At 37.0% G+C, this 17,902-nt stretch overlaps 1 protein-coding gene and 2 long non-coding RNA genes across 4 annotated transcripts in view; 1 reads left to right on the top strand and 2 right to left on the bottom strand.

Annotated features, from left to right (window-relative positions):
* The window catches only part of LOC149554281 (uncharacterized), a 243,792-nt gene that overhangs the window by 221,803 nt on the left and 4,087 nt on the right, over positions 1 to 17,902 (bottom strand). The window lies entirely within an intron of this gene.
* The window catches only part of LOC149554282 (external alternative NAD(P)H-ubiquinone oxidoreductase B1, mitochondrial-like), a 326,634-nt gene that overhangs the window by 307,430 nt on the left and 1,302 nt on the right, over positions 1 to 17,902 (top strand). The window lies entirely within an intron of this gene.
* On the bottom strand, positions 15,404 to 16,309 carry LOC149554283 (uncharacterized). Its single transcript, XR_016353248.1, has 2 exons — positions 16,178 to 16,309; positions 15,404 to 16,077 (listed from the first exon to the last, which is right to left on the bottom strand). It is a non-coding gene; the product is annotated as an uncharacterized LOC149554283 (long non-coding RNA).

Below are 17,902 nucleotides of genomic sequence, written 5' to 3'. Positions count from 1 at the left end.
CTGTTGTAAGTACAATGGATCATCAATCTATCTATCTCACTAATATATCCATCAACATCCTTCCGGCAAATCTTTTGCTTGGTGGTTTTGTAATGTCCACATTTTCATTCTTCAAATTTAGATTTTGATTATCTCAATAAAAATTCTAAATCCATATATCTATATCCATTCAATATCATGAATTGCCTAAAGAGATAAACATATTACATTAGCCTTTAAATGCTAATATATAAGCATAATATGTTACCTCTTATATGGGCCCATGTTTGCATAATGATATAAGAAATGATTTATATTATCCATGATACCTTACTTATGTGGGGTCCATGCTATTGCTACAAGTGGGTTCCATTCTCCACGTAATCATTTTGTACTTGCTATTCAACATTGTTACGGGGGGCATCAGTCCACATGCCTGGACCAGACAAGGTAGGGATTCTTGCTACTGCAAAGGGAATGGATACACCAACAATGTATTTTCTTTCTCTACGTGGCATTGACATTCACTCTTCCAAATTAGTTTTGGATCTAACATATCAGACTAATGAAGGGTTTATTATCATAAAATATCAATACATATTTGATACTTAGAGAGTACCCTTGACAAAAATATCTCACGTGGCTGCCTATGAATTTAACATGAAACCATTTAATCACCAAGCAATAATCGACAGATGAATCAACAAAGTTGTTGACCCTTTCTTGCTGTCAACTAATGTACAGGTTCAGGAATGTATCTGCTCTCTCAATTCTTCCTCACCGTGCTTGCTGCCCTGATTATCATTCTCTCCAATGAAGGTTGTATTTGTCACAAATTTAAAGCCTTCAATATAATGTGAAAATGCAACCGCCCATGAGATTCTTATAATAACAAATCACTTCCTTAGTGCCTAAGAATTTTTCCTTGCGTAGTCTTTGGCTGTGAAAATGTTAATATTTTTCTCCATCACCCTATCTGGCAATGGCTCAAGGTTTTAACTCTTAACATATATATAATAGGTACTAGTCTTTGAGTCCTTTATTTCAAAAACCATTTAAATACTCAATGCAGAAATGACGTATAATTATAAACTTAATGAGACCCTCAATATACCAAAATTCTGCACACAATAATTTTCCTTTTCATTCACACGGTAGCATGAGAGAATGAAATCTATATTAGGCTCATGTCTTAATTTGTATTTCCATTTGAGAATAATAAATTTCTTGTCGATTCTCAAATCTCTATGATGGTCTGGGCAAAAAAGCTTAAGCTAGAATGCTCCAAATCAGAAGAATTTCACAAATCATTTCATGACACCTGTTAGTTTCAAACATTTATTCCTCACACTCAACTTGGAAATCTGATGCTATTAATAAATTGAAGCCTTCACAGCCTGATAAGATGTGCCTGAACCATTAAATTTAAGCCCAAGCGTGCCGTCTATATAAACACTTTATGTTTAGTAAGAGACACGAATCATATTGAAATAATACTCAATAACCTGCATATAAAATTGAGGCAAAACCACTTAGCACTTTTATGCTAATTTTAATAAAGCCGTGCCCAAATGCTCAATATATCTTCTGGTTATTTTCTTTTCAGTTTGTTCCTCATATTGTAAATTTATAAAGTTCTATCCAAATAATAACACACAACACACAATATTCCTCATATCTTTGATGCTGAGAACAAAAATAATCTGGAACCAAACTTGAACGGTGAAATCAGATCCACATCCTTCAGCAATGAAATAGTTCAGATCCAAATTTGAACGGTAAAGGTATATCAAGATTAGATTAAAACTTTTCTTTGCTTAAGACTTCTCTTCACCATATCTTTGTTTCAAAGTTGTCTTCTATTCATGTATTCAGGTCATTAGGATCTTCCTTAAGTGGTAAAGCTTTCTTCAAAGGAACCTTGCTCTGATACCATGTTAGTGAAATAGGATCTTTAACTTGAAATAACACTTGTGGATATTTATGTGTTTTCCAAGTTACTATTCCAATGAATATATATATGATATAAAGAGGCATGCCTCTTGAAGAGACATGTCTCTTTAATATATTAACTTACATTAGTTATAGTTATAACACAAACAATATACTCTCAATATATATATATATATATATATATATATATATATATATATATATATATATATAACTCTTAATATAAGTTAATTATTCCCTCTATAACATTGTTATATATTATATATCATATATATATATAATATAATTTATTCGACAAAATTATAATACTAACAGTTTTGATCAAGTAGCATAGCTCTTGCCGCTTCTACAAGTGTCCTATTCTTTCTTTCTGTTACCACATTTTGCTGTGAATTATCAGGAACAGTACACTCCCTCTTAATTCTTGCTTGTTTACAAAAATCTTTAAACAAATCTGAAATATATTCCTCTCCATTATCAGACTTAAAAGTTTTAATTTTGTGTCTTGATAGGTTTTTAGTTAAGGATTTGAATTCTTTAAATCTCTTAAGGATTTCTTCTGATTCTTTACATTTTAAAAAGTAAATCCATGTTTTCCTATAGAAATCATCTATAAAAAGTATATAGTACAAGAATCCTCTGAGAGAAGGAACAGACATAGGTCCACATATCTGAGTGGACTAATTCTAAAACATTGTTAGATTTTCTAGTGCTATTTTGAAATGGACTTTTGGTGTTCTTACCTAATGCACATCCTTTGCATATGCTTGAATGATCTTTATTTAACTTAAGTAAACTAGTAACCATCTTCTCCATAGTCGATAAGGCTTTGAAGTTTAGATGCCCTAACCTTCTATGCCACACTTCATTTATATCAATAGCTTCATGGATTAAGACTTGAATAAGTTCTATCTTTAATTCATACAAGTACCCCTTTCTTTGACCAATCAACTTTGATTTCTTAAATGAAGAGTTCTAGACCAAGTCATTAATTTACCATCCACAAATGCAACCTTATGTCCATCATCTTCGAGTGTTGTAATAGAGATTAGATTCCTCTTGATATCTGGTACATAGAGTACTCTTTTGAGATGAAGAGAAATACCTGACTTCAATTTCGAGGTGCAGTTCCCAATTCCTTTGACAGGATGTGTGGAATTATCACCTATGGTAACTTTGTCATTATCTTCTTTTGATATTGAGTCTAGTACTTCTTTTTATCTTGTAATGTGTCGAGATAATCCACTATCAATTACCCATGATTTGCTTGACACTTGATTTGATAGCGTTGAATACATTACATAGTTCTCAGGACCATAATTTTCCTCTTCCTTAGTAATGTTTGTACAATTTACTTGCTGCTTTGTATTCTCTGAGCAATTTGCTTTGTAGTGTCCAAGTTTCTCACATTTAAAGCATTTGACTTTGGATAAATCTCTCTTAGTTTTGTCATTTCTTTGATGAGCCTTTTCTTCTTGAAGTGCTTCTTCTTACCTTTATAAGAATTTGTGTTGAGAACATGAAGTTCTTTATCTTCAGTTTTCAATTTCCTTCCTTTCTTGAGTTGCCTAGATTCTTCTTGAAGGCAATCTTCTTTAAGTCTATTGAAGTTTAGAAGTTTGTCTCTAGCACCTACTCCTTGTGAGAATATTTCCTATAAATCTGATAATCCATCTATTGCCATTAATGTTAGTTCTTTATCATCAATTATGTACCCAATGCTTGTAAGTTCATCTCTTGGACTAGCCACCCTTAGGAAGAATGAATTCATAGATTCTCCCTTCCTTATTTTCATATGATTTAGTTGTCTTTTTAGTGAAAGGGTTCTAGTTGCATTATTAACCTCGTATGCATTTATTAATGCACTCATCATATTAAATGTTGTTTGATGTTTCATTAGCATAGGCACTATTTCATTTTTAACTCCATCTAATATTGCTTTCATGGCTTTCTTATTTTCTTTGATCCAGTTAGTTTTATAAGGATTAGCATCAGGTTGCTTGGATTCCTTATCAACAAACTATGTTGCATCATTTTCTTCAAGAGCCATCATAATTCTGAATTTCCATGCAATGAAGTGGTCTTTTCCATCAAACCTGTCTTCATGTTTGATTGCAATGACCATTGTTGGTAGAAGAATGTTGCTAGATATGTTTTAAAATCTGATTATCAATTTGCAAAGCCAAGGTTCGACTACCAAAGCTCTGATACCATGTAAAGTTTCTGCATATTCTGATAATAATAATGCTGATAAAGTACTTTCCTTATGTAGCAACTAATCTTCAGATATTCTGGGCTCAATATGATCGATCTAGGAAGGTTTGAAGTAAATCTATAAATTGTTATATATCTCTACAAGAAATCGCTGAGGGCAGATTGCTAGGAGCAGACTTGAGATTGTATTGTGTGTTTTCTATCCACAACCTTACCCCCCCTTTATAATAGACCCCCCAAGGGACTTGTCCTTTCACAAACAAACCCCCTTGCCTATGTCGGCCCTGTTTTCAAATACAACCTTTTAATTTAAATCATTGCCCAAGAGCAAACTAATGGTTAGTAAAACAAACCACATTAGTTAGGTTACGAGATGCATGTAGTCATCTATTTAGGCCAATTTGACTAAAAGGGAGCAATTGCAAACAAAACAATTTTATAAAGAAGAAACATGCTTTTTAGATCTATTCGATCAGACAAATCAGAACAATATTTTATCATAGTTACTTAGAGAATTAACAAATTCTTCTCCAAGACATTCTTCATGAAACTTCAAAGATTGATATTCTGGTAGCATGCATGATGAAGAACTAAAACTTAAAGCTTCATCTTTTTCTTCTTGGGGCTGATCTTCATAAATTTCATCTATTATATCTCTCAATGGAGGTGACAGTATATGCAAAGGTTCACTTTTCATTATTTCTTTATCAGTTATAGTGGTACAAGATTTTGCGATAGGAACTAATGCATTGACTTGATCAACAACTTTGTCATCTTCAACGATTAGTGAAGGATGAATAGGAAGATCTTCTCTACATAGGAAGTCATCATCTGAAGCCTCCAAACACCAAGTTGGAATAAAAGCCACATGAGCGTCATTTTCTAACGTTGCTTCTTCATCATTCTCTTGAATTTATTGGCTGCAAGAATGCATGGAAAGACTTCGATGTTTCTTTTTCAAGCTCCTTGTTTTCAAGTTGATGGATGATTTCTTTTTCATTTTAAACGCCTTTGCAATGTTTACGATTTGGCACAATACAAATTTGTTTTTCAATCTCACTCAATTGTTCTTGACCCTTTTCTTGGCATGCACCTTCTAATGAATCTCTCTCATCATTTTTCCTGCAGGATATTTAATCAAAAAGAAAATGATTCTCACCTTTATCTTCTTGTTCAATTCTCTGCAATTTTTGAAGCAACGAAGGATGCACTGTAATGTCCCCATTTTAGCAGTTGACCAAGTGTGTGTGCGTTAGCCTTGTTCTACATGGTCTCGAGGGCTAACGAAGGGTTTAATGGGATCCTGGAGTGTTTTGGCCTAGTCATTTCCAATTTGGGCCAAAACGAAGTTGATTTACTCAGTTTCAGGCATACTTACTATTTTTAGTAAGTCGGCAGGACACGGTGCAAGTCAATTTTGGTGATTGGATTCAATACCCCTCGGTGAGAGCTTTCCGATGAGCTATCACTCGCATTATTCGGAGTCCGATTGCTAATACATTTTAATGTCTGAAGTTTTATTAAAGTAACGTCTAATTTAATTGTAAAATATTAAAGTGTTACTTTAATATTTATTTTATGGTGATGTGTACCCAAGGGAGACATAAGGGGTATTTTAATATATGTTTTATATATTACACATCTTTTATCCCACATTGCCCATATGAGTTGAGCGGACCCTTGGGAATAGAATAAAAGGAAGCATTTGTGGCTTCATTAGACAGGTTGAATATGAGAAGAAATTGGTGTGTGAGTTGCAGCTCCGTTCTTGGCATTTGAGGACATTTATCCTCTCTTGTAACATTCTAGACATCATTCCCTTGGGGTTTGGGCTTTGGAATTCTTTGTTATCGGCTTCATTATCTGGCAGTTTAGTTGTATTTCCGGCTACAGGCGGATTTGGTATTTTGCTCATATCTTCTTCACTACTTGTCCGACGCTTACGCCGCTTTGAGAGAATGATATTACAAAGGTAGTGGACTGATTGAAGGACAAAGTACTGTAGCAGCAGGTTCGAAAGCATGTGCTGGAGTATTATGTCAATAATGCTGAAGTAATTAGTGAGTTGATAAATCTGCCATGTATTTTGTTTTATGAATTCTGAAAATAACATTTATTTGGCTGTAGTTCATTTCCACTTTGCATATTATTGTAGTTTCTTTCTTGTTTATGTTGTATGATACCAATTCCATGCACAAACACAACAAACAAATAAACGTTTGATTTCTGGAGTTATAAGGGGTTTAAAACATTAAACGGAGAAATAAGAGGTTGAATGCAAACTCTTTGACATAATTCCTTTCAGCAATTTGGTTTAGTTTTTGGGACATTCAGGGGTGCCCACTACAGTGGTATCAGAGCTATAAGTCTTGCCATCTTGTGGAAGTCTTATAGGGATTTTGGAACAGCCAGATAGAGGGAAAAAGTGTTTGACGAAATGTCAAAACACTAAAATCAGAAATAAATAAAAAACACAGGCTAAGCATTTATGTTCGAGCATGTGACAAGGGTCTTATAATTTCTGCGATACCAAAGCAAGACAAAATAGGATTTCAGACTTGCAAAGCAAACAGTCTAGTACATCCGTGCAGGTGGACATTGAATCCAACCATACAGACACAGAGGAGATATTCTTTGATCAAGACAATAATATGGGTGATCGAGATGACAGGAATACAAGATTAGGCGGAGGCGGAAATGCTGGTCCAGATTAGGGGGAGGTACTGTTCAGACAGTTCTTGGATACATTAGAGCAGGGGCAGCATATGCAGCAGGAGCAGAATAGGCGAATGGACATGATGTTGCAGCTCATGGCTAGACAGATGGGTGTCAATATTAATCTAGGTGATGCCAACAACAGAAACAATAACAACGAGGGAAGCAATAACCATGGAGGCTAAGGCAACAACAATGGTCCTGAGAATAACATTAATGGTAATAATGGACACGGCAACAATGGGAATGAGGCTGATAACTTTAGACACGTTGCACGCCCAGCGCGGACTACGAGCTCGAGACCTCTTCTACCCACTTTCCCACCCAGAGATCCGGTTCAACCAGTAAACGAACCGTAGATTACCAAGTTATAGGATCAGTTCAGGAGGGACTGGGAGGCTAGTGGAACAGAGTTTCAGGCAGATATTTCCCTCAAAGATTATATGGACTTGAGGATGAGACACATACCTAGAACAAGAGGGAGGAATCAAAACTTTGAGTTGAGGAAGAAAGTTGGAAAACTTTCTTTACCTTATTATGATGCTTCAGGGAAGATGACTACACGAGCTTGGGTGCAGAAGGTAGATACATACTTGCAGCTAAATCCTATGCCTGAGGAGGAGGCTATCAAGTATGCGGCTATGCACTTGGATGGCGTTGCACATGAATGGTGGCTTTGGGGCATAATCAGATTACATCCTATGAGGAATTCACGGAAACATTAATTGAGAGATTTGACACTAGGGATCCCGAGTTACATTTCAAGGAGCTAGCACAGTTAAAACAGTCAAGTTCTGTGGATGCTTACATTGCCGAGTTTCAACGCTTGTCTGTACTTGTTACTGATATCTCTCCTAGGAGATTGGTGGTGTTATTTTGTGATGGTCTTGCTGATCCATTACGAGGTTGGGTGAAGGGACATGATCCACTCACCTTAGCTGAAGCAACTAAAAAGGCACGAGATTTAGCCCCTTCGGTATACAAAGGAAAAAACCATCCAACAGATTCTTCCTACCGCAAGGACCAAGACAAAAAACCGTTTCAAAAAAAGTATAGCAAACCCAAAGAAGGATCAAAAGGACTAGACAATGAAACCTTGAATGAACTTCGAAAGAAGAAGCTGTGCTTCCATTGTAGAGAGCCTTGGGACTTATCTCATAAATGTTCTCTCAAGGCTAAGGCAAATCAAATGGAGTATTTTTCAGCAGAAGGGTCAGAGTCAGAGGGGGAGGGTCAACACTCCGATTCAGATGAGGGTAACACTATAGAGGAGAGCAGCATTCCTAAGGATGATAGATCGTTGGCACGCTTGACAGGGGCCCAAAAGACAATCACATTTAAGGTCAGGGGTACTATCCAGGGGCAGAAAGTGATATCTCTTATTGACACTGGGGCTACACATAACTTCATAGATGCACAGTTGGTAGCTAGGAGAGGGTTACAAACAGAGGAGCGTGATGGGTTTAGAGTCATGGTGGCTAACGGTGATAAATTATTATGCACTCAGAAGATATCTAATCTTCGCATCAGGTTTGGAGATGGCTATGAGTTGGAGGATGAGTTCCATGTTGTGGACATGGGAGATTATGATGTCATCCTCGGCATGACATGGCTGGCTTCACTAGTTGAGTTCACACTCAACCTAGCAAAATTGGAGATGAGATTCCAGCATGAGGGCAGAACTGTGGTACTTAGAGGACTTTCAGATGGAGGTTGCAGAGTAGTGTCCTTGAGGAGAATGCAGAGACTTTTTCGTCATGATGACATAGAGTGGGCGGCAGAGTGCCACATTATCCCAACTTCACCAAAGCCACAAGAAAAGAGTCATCCACCAGATGTCCAGAAGATACTTGATGGACACGCTGAAGTATTTAGCGATATTCCTCATGGGGTTCCTCCTGACAGAGGGATGGAACATGTTATTGAGCTCGAGGAGGGAGCCAAACCAATTATGATTACTCCCTATCGTCATCCTAAGAAACACAAGGATGAGATAGAGAAGGCGATTAAGGATTTGTTGGAAATGGGGCATATCAGGCCCAGTAAGAGCCCCTTTGCTTCAGTAGTAGTATTGGTAAAGAAGAAGGATGGGACGATGCGCATGTGCATCGATTACAAGGCACTGAATAAGAAAACAATTAAAAACAGGTATCCCATTCCTAGGATTGATGAGCTGATTGATGAGTTGCATGGGGCATGCTTCTTCACCAAAATTGATTTGTGATCCGGATACCAACAGATCAGGATGAGAGCAAAGGACATTGAGAAAACAACCTTCCGATGTCACTATGGCCACTTTGAGTTCATGGTTATGCCATTTGGTCTAACCAATGCACCCGCTACATTTCAGAGTTGTATGAACCAGGTATTTAGGAAGCAGCTGAGGAGATTTGTCTTGATCTTCTTTGATGACATCTTGGTCTTCAGTAAGACCTGGGAGGAGCACTTACATCATCTGGAGGAGGTGTTATCTATTCTGGAGAGAGAGTCATTGTATGCCAAGGAATCTAAATGCGAGTTTGGCATGACTGAGCTCCTTGACCTTGGGCATATCATTAGTGCAGATGGCGTTCGGGTTGATCCCGAAAAGATTAGAGCTATTGTAAAGTGGCCTACTCCCACAAACCTTACACAGCTTAAGGGATTCTTTGGTTTATGTGGTTTTTATAGAAGGTTTGTTAAGGGATTCTCACAGATTGCTACACCCTTGACAGATCTTACCAGGAAAGGAGCCTTCGTGTGGACAGGGGCAGCACAGAGGTGTTTTGAGCATTTCAAGTAGGTAATGTCTTCATGTCCAGTTCTAGCTCTACCGGATTTCACGAAGCCTTTTGAGCTTCATTGTGATGCATCAGGTGATGGGATTGGAGCAGTATTGATGCAGGAGAAGCATCCCATTGCATTTGAGAGTAGGAAGCTCCGAGGAGTTGAGAAAAGTTATTCTGTCTATGACCGGGAGATGTTGGCCATAATGCATGCATTGGCCAAATTTCGATCATATTTGGTAGGTGGATGTTTTGTGATCAAGACTGATCACAACAGTATTAAATACTTCATGAGCCAGCGTGATCTTAATGACCGGCTACAAAAATAGGTGACTAAATTGCAGGCTTATGACTTTGACATAGAGTTTGTCAAAGGTAAGAAAAATGTGGTGGCTGATGCCTTATCTCGGAGACCTCACTTATGTGCTCTGGCAGAGATTTCAGGAGATTGGAGAGATCGGATTATAGTAGAGTATGTGGGAGATTCTTGGGCTTCTGGATTGATTTCAGGTACCATACAGGATGATCGCTATGAGGTGATAGATGGATTGATCAGAGTTCAGGACAGGGTTTATTTGATTCCGTCATCACATTTGAGAGAGGCGATACTGAAGGCATTTCATGATGCACCCACAGCTGGACATCCAGGGGTCTTCAAGACCTACAGGCAGATCCGAGAGCAATTTTCATGGAAAGGGCTCAAGGATGATGTTCAGAGGTATGTCAGGGAGTGTGTGGTTTGTCAACAGAATAAGGGAGAGCACACATTTCCTGCAGGTTTATTACAGCCCTTGCCCATTCCTGATAGGAAATGGGAAAGTATTTCGATGGACTTCATCACTGGTTTACCACGAGTGCAGGGAAGGGATTGCATCTATGTGGTGGTGGACCACTTGACGAAGTTTGCTCATTTCTTTGCTATTCCGTCCACCTACACAGCAGCACAAGTGGCAAATCTTTTCTTTAGAGAGATATTCAGGTTACATGGGTTGCCCAGATTCATTGTCAGCGATCGGGATAGTAAGTTTATGAGTGTTTTTTGGCAAGAGTTGTTTAGATTGTGTGGTACAGATCTTACACCTAGCACTAGTTATCATCCACAAACAGATGGGCAAACAGAGATTGTGAATAAATAGGCGGAAGGATATTTGAGGAACTATGTAACTACACAACAAAAGGCTTGGATCAGATGGTTGCATATGGGAGAGTATTGTTATAACACCACTTATCATATGTCCATCAAGATGACTCCTTTCATGGCACTCTATGGTTATGAAGCACCTAGCTTCATGGATTTAGTTTTGGGGGACAGTAGAGTGCCCAAAGCCAAAAACTTATTGCAGGATAGTCAGGACATCCTGAAAGTGCTCAAAGAGAATATACAACAGGCCCAGAATCAACAGAAATTGTATGCTGATCAGCACCGAATAGAGCGTAGCTTTGAGGTAGTGGATATGGTTTACTTGAGGCTACAACCATATAGACAGTCATCGCTCAAGAAGAGCGGAGCTGAAAAGTTGAAACCTAGATTTTATGGTCCCTACAGGGTGATTCGCAAAGTGGGCAAAGTCGCCTATGAGCTTGAGCTTCCAGAGGGCAATCGAGTGCACAATGTGTTTCATGTGTCTAGGCTTAAGAAAGCCATTGGTCAGAGTGTAGTGCCTTCTGCAGATTTACCCCCTTTGGATGAGGAGGGGAAGCTTGTGTTAGTACCCGAGGCTATTCTGGACACCAGAGAGAGGAAGCTTATAAACAGGATAGTGAAGGAGTATTTGGTCAGATGGAAAGACCTGCCGGAGGAAGATTCTACATGGGAGAGTGAGCAGGTTATTCAGCAAGCTCGACTGAGATTGCTTGAGGACAAGCAATTTCAAGGGGGGCGGACTGTAATGTCCCCATTTCAGCAGTTGACCAAGTGTGTGTGCGTTAGCCTTGTTCTACATGGTCCCGAGGGCTAACGAAGGGTTTAATGGGATCCTGGAGTGTTTTGGCCTAGTCATTTCCAGTTTGGGCCAAAACGAAGTTGATTTACTCAGTTTTAGGCATACTTACTATTTTTAGTAAGTCGGCAGGACACGGTGCAAGTCAATTTTGGTAATTGGATTCGATACTCCTCGGTGAGAGCTTTCCAATGAGCTATCACTCGCATTATTCGGAGTCCGATTGCTAATACATTTTAATGCCTGAAGTTTTATTAAAGTAACGTCTAATTTAATTGTAAAATATTAAAGTGTTACTTTGATATTTATTTTATGGTGATGTGTACCCAAGGGAGACATAAGGGGTATTTTAATATATGTTTTATATATTACACATCTTTTATCCCACATTGCCCATATGAGTTGAGCGGACCCTTGGGAATAGAATAAAAGGAAGCATTTGTGGCTTCATTAGACAAGTTGAATATGAGAAGAAATTGGTGTGTGAGTTGCAGCTCCGTTCTTGGCATTTGAGGACGTTTATCCTCTCTTGTAACACTCTAGACGTCATTCCCTTGGGGTTTGGCCTTTGGAATTCTTTGTTATCGGCTTCATTATCAGGCAGTTTAGTTGCATTTCCGGCTACAGGCGGATTTGGTATTTTGCTCATATCTTCTTCACTACTTGTCCGACGCTTATGCCACTTTGAGAGAATGATATTACGAAGGTAGTGGACTGATTGAAGGACAAAGTACTGTAGCAGCAAGTTCGAAAGCATGTGCTAGAGTATTATGTCAATAATGCTGAAGTAATTAGTGAGTTGATAAATCTGCCATGTATTTGGTTTTATGAATTCTGAAAATAAAATTTATTTGGCTGTAGTTCATTTCCACTTTGCATATTATTGTAGTTTCTTTCTTGTTTATGTTGTATGATACCAATTCCATGCACAAACACAACAAACAAATAAACGTTTGATTTCTGGAGTTATAAGGGGTTTAAAACATTAAACAGAGAAATAAGAGGTTGAATGCAAACTGTTTGACATAATTCCTTTCAGCAATTTGGTTTAGTTTTTGGGACATTCAGGAGTGCCCACTACATGCACCTTGTGAGGATCAAGAAACCCATTTCCATAGAAGCTTTCCAAAACTTAACATCCTTTGGATCATCCATGTCTTGGTTTTCTTGAATAGAAGATGAAGTAGAAGGAGCATCATCATTGTTGTTGATTGCTGACTTAATCAAATGATTATCTGAAAAAAATTGGTTCTTTCCTCCATCTCTTGCTTCAATATTCCACAATGTTTGAAGGAGAGAAGGATGAATCTTTTTTGGATCCAGCTTCTAGCCAACATAGAAATTCTTCAAAAAGCTACCTTGTTTAGGATCTTTAAGAATATAATTTTTTTAAGCATTTGGTGTAGGTGTTAGACTACTTTCCCCATTATCATTCCTCATAGCTAATTTAGATGGACATTTTTCAACAAGGCTTTCTTGATCTTTATATGTTGAGCCTTCTTATGATATGAATTCTTGATCACGAGATATAAACTCATAAGCTTTGCCATCTTCTTCTTTGATCTTTTGCAAACTTTGAAGCAAGTAGGGATGAACCATTCTAGGATCTAGCCTCCTACCACCATAGAAACTCTTTAAGCATTCAACTTGTACAGGCTCATCAAGAACTTGCTTCTTTGGATATGAAAAGTATTCCTCATCACTGTCATTCTTGTTGTCACTATCGGTCTTCACTTTTCCTTTGTACCAAACCATTATTCTGATCTTGGTCTTTCACATAGAGTCGCCAACCTTCACTTGAGAAAAGTTACCTTTGAAAATCTGAGGGATAATGTGCACTAGCTTTAGTTGTTCCTTAATAGAGTCACCAAACATCTGTTGGTAAACAGAGTTGTCACTGCTACTGTTACCTTGAAAATGACCCTGTTTGCCCAAGAAGCAGTGACAACCACACCAACAGTTGGAGAGATTAAATCTGATCACTATCAAATTACAACCTTCCTCTGCATTTGAGAGGGGCAGCTCCCTAATATGATAGGGGTATTTGTATTTATGTGTACTTTTCACCTAAAGTACAAAAAGAAGGCAAAGCAAAACTAGAGAAAATAGTTAAGATAAACCCCAGCTGAAAACATACGAATACTAGTTGAGACTTACGATGCAAAAAAGATTACAAAGCCATATTGACACAAATTATGTTTGAATATGCATTAATGAACTAAGGATAACAAATCTTTGCATATGAGGAGAGTGGTTATCTTATCCAATTCAAGCCCAAGTACCAAGGCATGATTGATCTTCATAAATTACATATATCATTTGAATAAGAAACTAATGGATTATATAAATGCACAAAGACATTTCTAACTTAACACATGATAAATTATTAATGATAACTGAAAAATATATCCAAGCATTGTCTAAATGCATTCTTTATTGTCTCTTTGAAGATATAAAAATTCGAAGATACTTTTGTACATAATGTAAATCCAAAAATCTCTAAAGAAAATTCTCCATAGTTTCCCCCTTTGTTACAAATGGCCTTGCTTGTATCAGCTCTTCGTGATAACCAACTTGTAACCACTTAGAAAAACCACCTAACTACTATCCTAAGTACTTAGGACAACTACCAAACATAAGCACTTAGATAACTACCCAAGTAGTCACTTAGGATAACTACCCATTTACAAACAAGTTATGATTTTCCCAACTTCAACTATGATAGAGGCCAAATACAAACTTTAATTACAATAAGTGACATGAGTCACTTTTACAAATTAGAGATTGAGATGTAGAACTTTTGGACAAAGAGAAGAGTTGTCAGTTAAGTTGAGATGGACTTGATGTCTCCTTGCAATGACAAGCAATCTGACTTTGAAGATGTGCATTTCAATACATATGTAAGAAAACAACATTTCTTTCCACAATCATCAAGTCCTCTTTTAATTGTTAAATCTAAATATGCAAGATCACTTGAACCATGACATCATGTGCCTTTTAATTGCTTCCCTTCATTTCTTTCTTATAATCTTAGAAAGATTTTACTCAAAAACAAAATTCTTTATCTATCCATGGAGTCACAACCCGTTCCCAATTCCTTTGTACATCCTCATCAAATGGTCCATATGTTTGGTCTTTGGCTTTTCATTATAGTCCCATCAACTTTCTTTGGAATCCTGCAATCATGTCATGCTATGCAATGACTTTTCTCTGAGGTGTTTTTGTGAATACACTTGATACGCTGCCTATGATCATATATGTTGCCTGCATGTATACTACAGGGTCACTGTAGGAGGCTGTAGAATTTTCTTCTACACTTTGCATGTGCGTGTTGTGATTGAATATGAATGGACTATCTTGGGAAATGATATTACAACTGTTTATACCCATGTTCCACCTTTCCTCTTTCACTGTGTCACCCTTTTTTCTTATCGACATCATTGACAACACTTTGGACTTGGCTTTTTGCAACCTTTCACGGGTCTCCAACTATTTTGAAAGATCTTGACTTTGAAGATAATATTCTAACTGATCATAACATTGATGTAGTTCATATTTTTGAAAGTTCACCAACTTCTGCCAAAACAACTTTTTCGCATTATATGTATTGGAATTTTTAAACACTGTAATAACCATCTAAAATATCTGACATCCACAAGTTGATTCTGACATGTGTCCATTCACTTTTTATTGCTCCATCTTTGCGCATGGATTCTGGATGTAAAATCCCATGGATTTTCTTTCTATGGTTTTCTTTTCTTAGTTAAAATGCAATTGATACAGTGAAAATAATAATTGATTCAATCCACCATAGAATGTAATTTCCACAAATTGATATTAACAAATTGACAGGAATAATGATTTTAAATTCTTTCATTAGACAATTACAGAGATATGAAGAATTAATAGTGCAGAATCATGCACCTGTATAGACATAATGGTCCAGCCAGAGTATCAAAAAGCAAAACTCTTTTGCCAATGTATATACTTGTCTGGACCAAGTATGCAGTTCAGTTGATTTCCAAATAGTTCACCCGATGGCTTCAATCACCAACTCTTACTTGTTGTGCATACAATTGGAGAATTATTGATCTCCACCTGTCTTCAATCCTCAACATAAATAACTTGCCAACCGAATGACTTCAGACTTTTCGTTGGACAAATGAACTTGCCAGACCTGTAACACCCACTTCTCTCTGATATGTATTTCTGTTCCTGTAGCCACGTCCACCCTTCTGCTAAGCCTCTTCCACTAAAAACAAATGAAGAACTATCAAATATAGTCAAGTCAAAAATCCTTGCCTTTTTTCCAAACAGAATAGTTGCCTGACAAGACACAGAATTCTTGTCTTCCTTGCAGAACACAACTAGTTACTTTGATGTCTTTCTTCCGTCACAAAACAAACACCATCCTCCCACGATATGACTTTGGCAATTTATTAGTTTGCAATTGTTTTCTTCACTGTTCGTGATACTTCCCCTCACATCATACGTATTCGTCTGGGCTGGGCCTGTCGAATTGTTTCCACTAGGCCAGGTTATCTCCTGATGAAACGAATCGTTAACATAACTCTTCACAACTTCTGAAATAATTTCCAAAACAATTCTCACCTGTCTTCTTTCTCCACCCAACTGGCTTAAAAAGAGTTGTATTTAGTTGCCACTCCCATAGAATAGTTGCCATTCCTGTGGAATACCCGGAAATTGACTTATTAATTAATAATAGTTTGTTATTTACTGTTATTATTTTATTCACCAAACATTATTTATTAATTATAATATATTAATTCATAAAATTGACACTAATATATATATATATATATATAGTCTTTCAGAAAGACAATTCTGGGTAAAGAATCTTTCAACTTTGCAGTTTTAAAAATGTGTAACTCACCAATTAAGATTTCCCTGTTGAAACCTTTGATTAGAGAAATGACTTCCTCAATTGCATGGACTTTGTTCGCATAGGCTGGTGTCAATGATCTGAGAATTTTCTGAACAACTTCATCTCCTGTTATAGATGCTCCTATGCTCTTTATCTCTGTTGCAATTTCAGTAACCTTTTGCACATATACTCTAATGGTTTCATCTTCCCACATTCTAGCATTCTCTGATCTAGTTTTCCAAGTTTGTAATTTCGCTTTCTTTCTATATTCATCACCTTCATATAACTTTACTAATTTAGTCGAAATTTCATGTGCTAAGTTGAGTTTTTTCACCTTAGTAAATTCTGCTTGTATTAGGGCGCTAATCAGAGCTTCTCTTGTAATCATGTTCTACTTAAATACCTTATTCTCCTCATCAGTGCATGATGATAGCTCACACTCTGTTTTAACATAAATTTTTGTCTTTGTGATCAACCAATAATATATTCCCATACAGATCACAGTTATCACATCAAATTTAGGATTTGTGTTCCTGTAACATGCTAAATTTTCACATCTAATTAATACTTTAAATAAAGGAAATCATATCTTATTCCTAACCAAATGAAAGGTCCTCTCTATTGATACTCTGTTGTCATTTCCAAAAGACATTTGCTGGTATAGCTCTGTGTGACCTTTACTTAAATTTTTTAGTGGTTACTGTTAATACTGTTGATGGTATGCTTCTGTTAGTTTTATTGTGTTAGCTATTATGACTAACAGGTTATTAATGGTTTTTTATATGTGGAAGTCATGGTAGCATTTTAGCCTTTTTTATCATGAGCTGTCATTGTGCTAACAATGCAAATCAGCTGACTATCGCCCTTTTGACATTTACTGAAGGACAGCACCTTGATTTTGTTTTGGCTACTTAAACCATTAGATTTTAAGCCTAGCCTTACATCAATCTTTTTAATTACATATCTCAGCATTCCCTAGTCAATTTTTCTATCAACTCACAACATCATAATAATGCAAATAACATGGCACACAAAACATTACATGCATTACTGAAATCTTCAAAAGGGGAAACTCCAATCCGGTTGAAAAATCTTAAAAGGATATGCTGCAAGCATCTGACTCGCTAACTCATTTAGTACATGGAGATTATGTCATTACAATGGTGTTTGTGGAGTTTCCCAATGATCCTGCAGCCCCCTTTGCTCATTCTGCTCCTGCGCTTCAGAAGAAACCAGAAATGTACCTTGCCACAAAAATGGCAATATCTCTTGATCCAATCAGACTTGGCAGTGGACTTTTTGTCTTTTGTTTCCTTAGTTTCTCCCTTTCTAAACAGTTGAACAAGGTGGATGGTTGCCTTCATTGAATGGCAATGGTCATCAATGATAACTGCCAACCTGTATACCAAGCACCTGTGTTGGTATTCCAGGTGTTTATGTTCCAAGGGCTA

The sequence above is a fragment of the Cupressus sempervirens genome, chromosome 6 (assembly GCF_028749045.1).
Source record: "Cupressus sempervirens isolate cs-2001-9-10 chromosome 6, ASM2874904v1, whole genome shotgun sequence".
NCBI classification, from domain to species: Eukaryota; Viridiplantae; Streptophyta; class Pinopsida; order Cupressales; family Cupressaceae; genus Cupressus; species Cupressus sempervirens.
The sequence above is the reverse complement of the archived record's forward strand: the minus strand, read 5'-3'. Positions and strand labels throughout refer to the sequence as shown.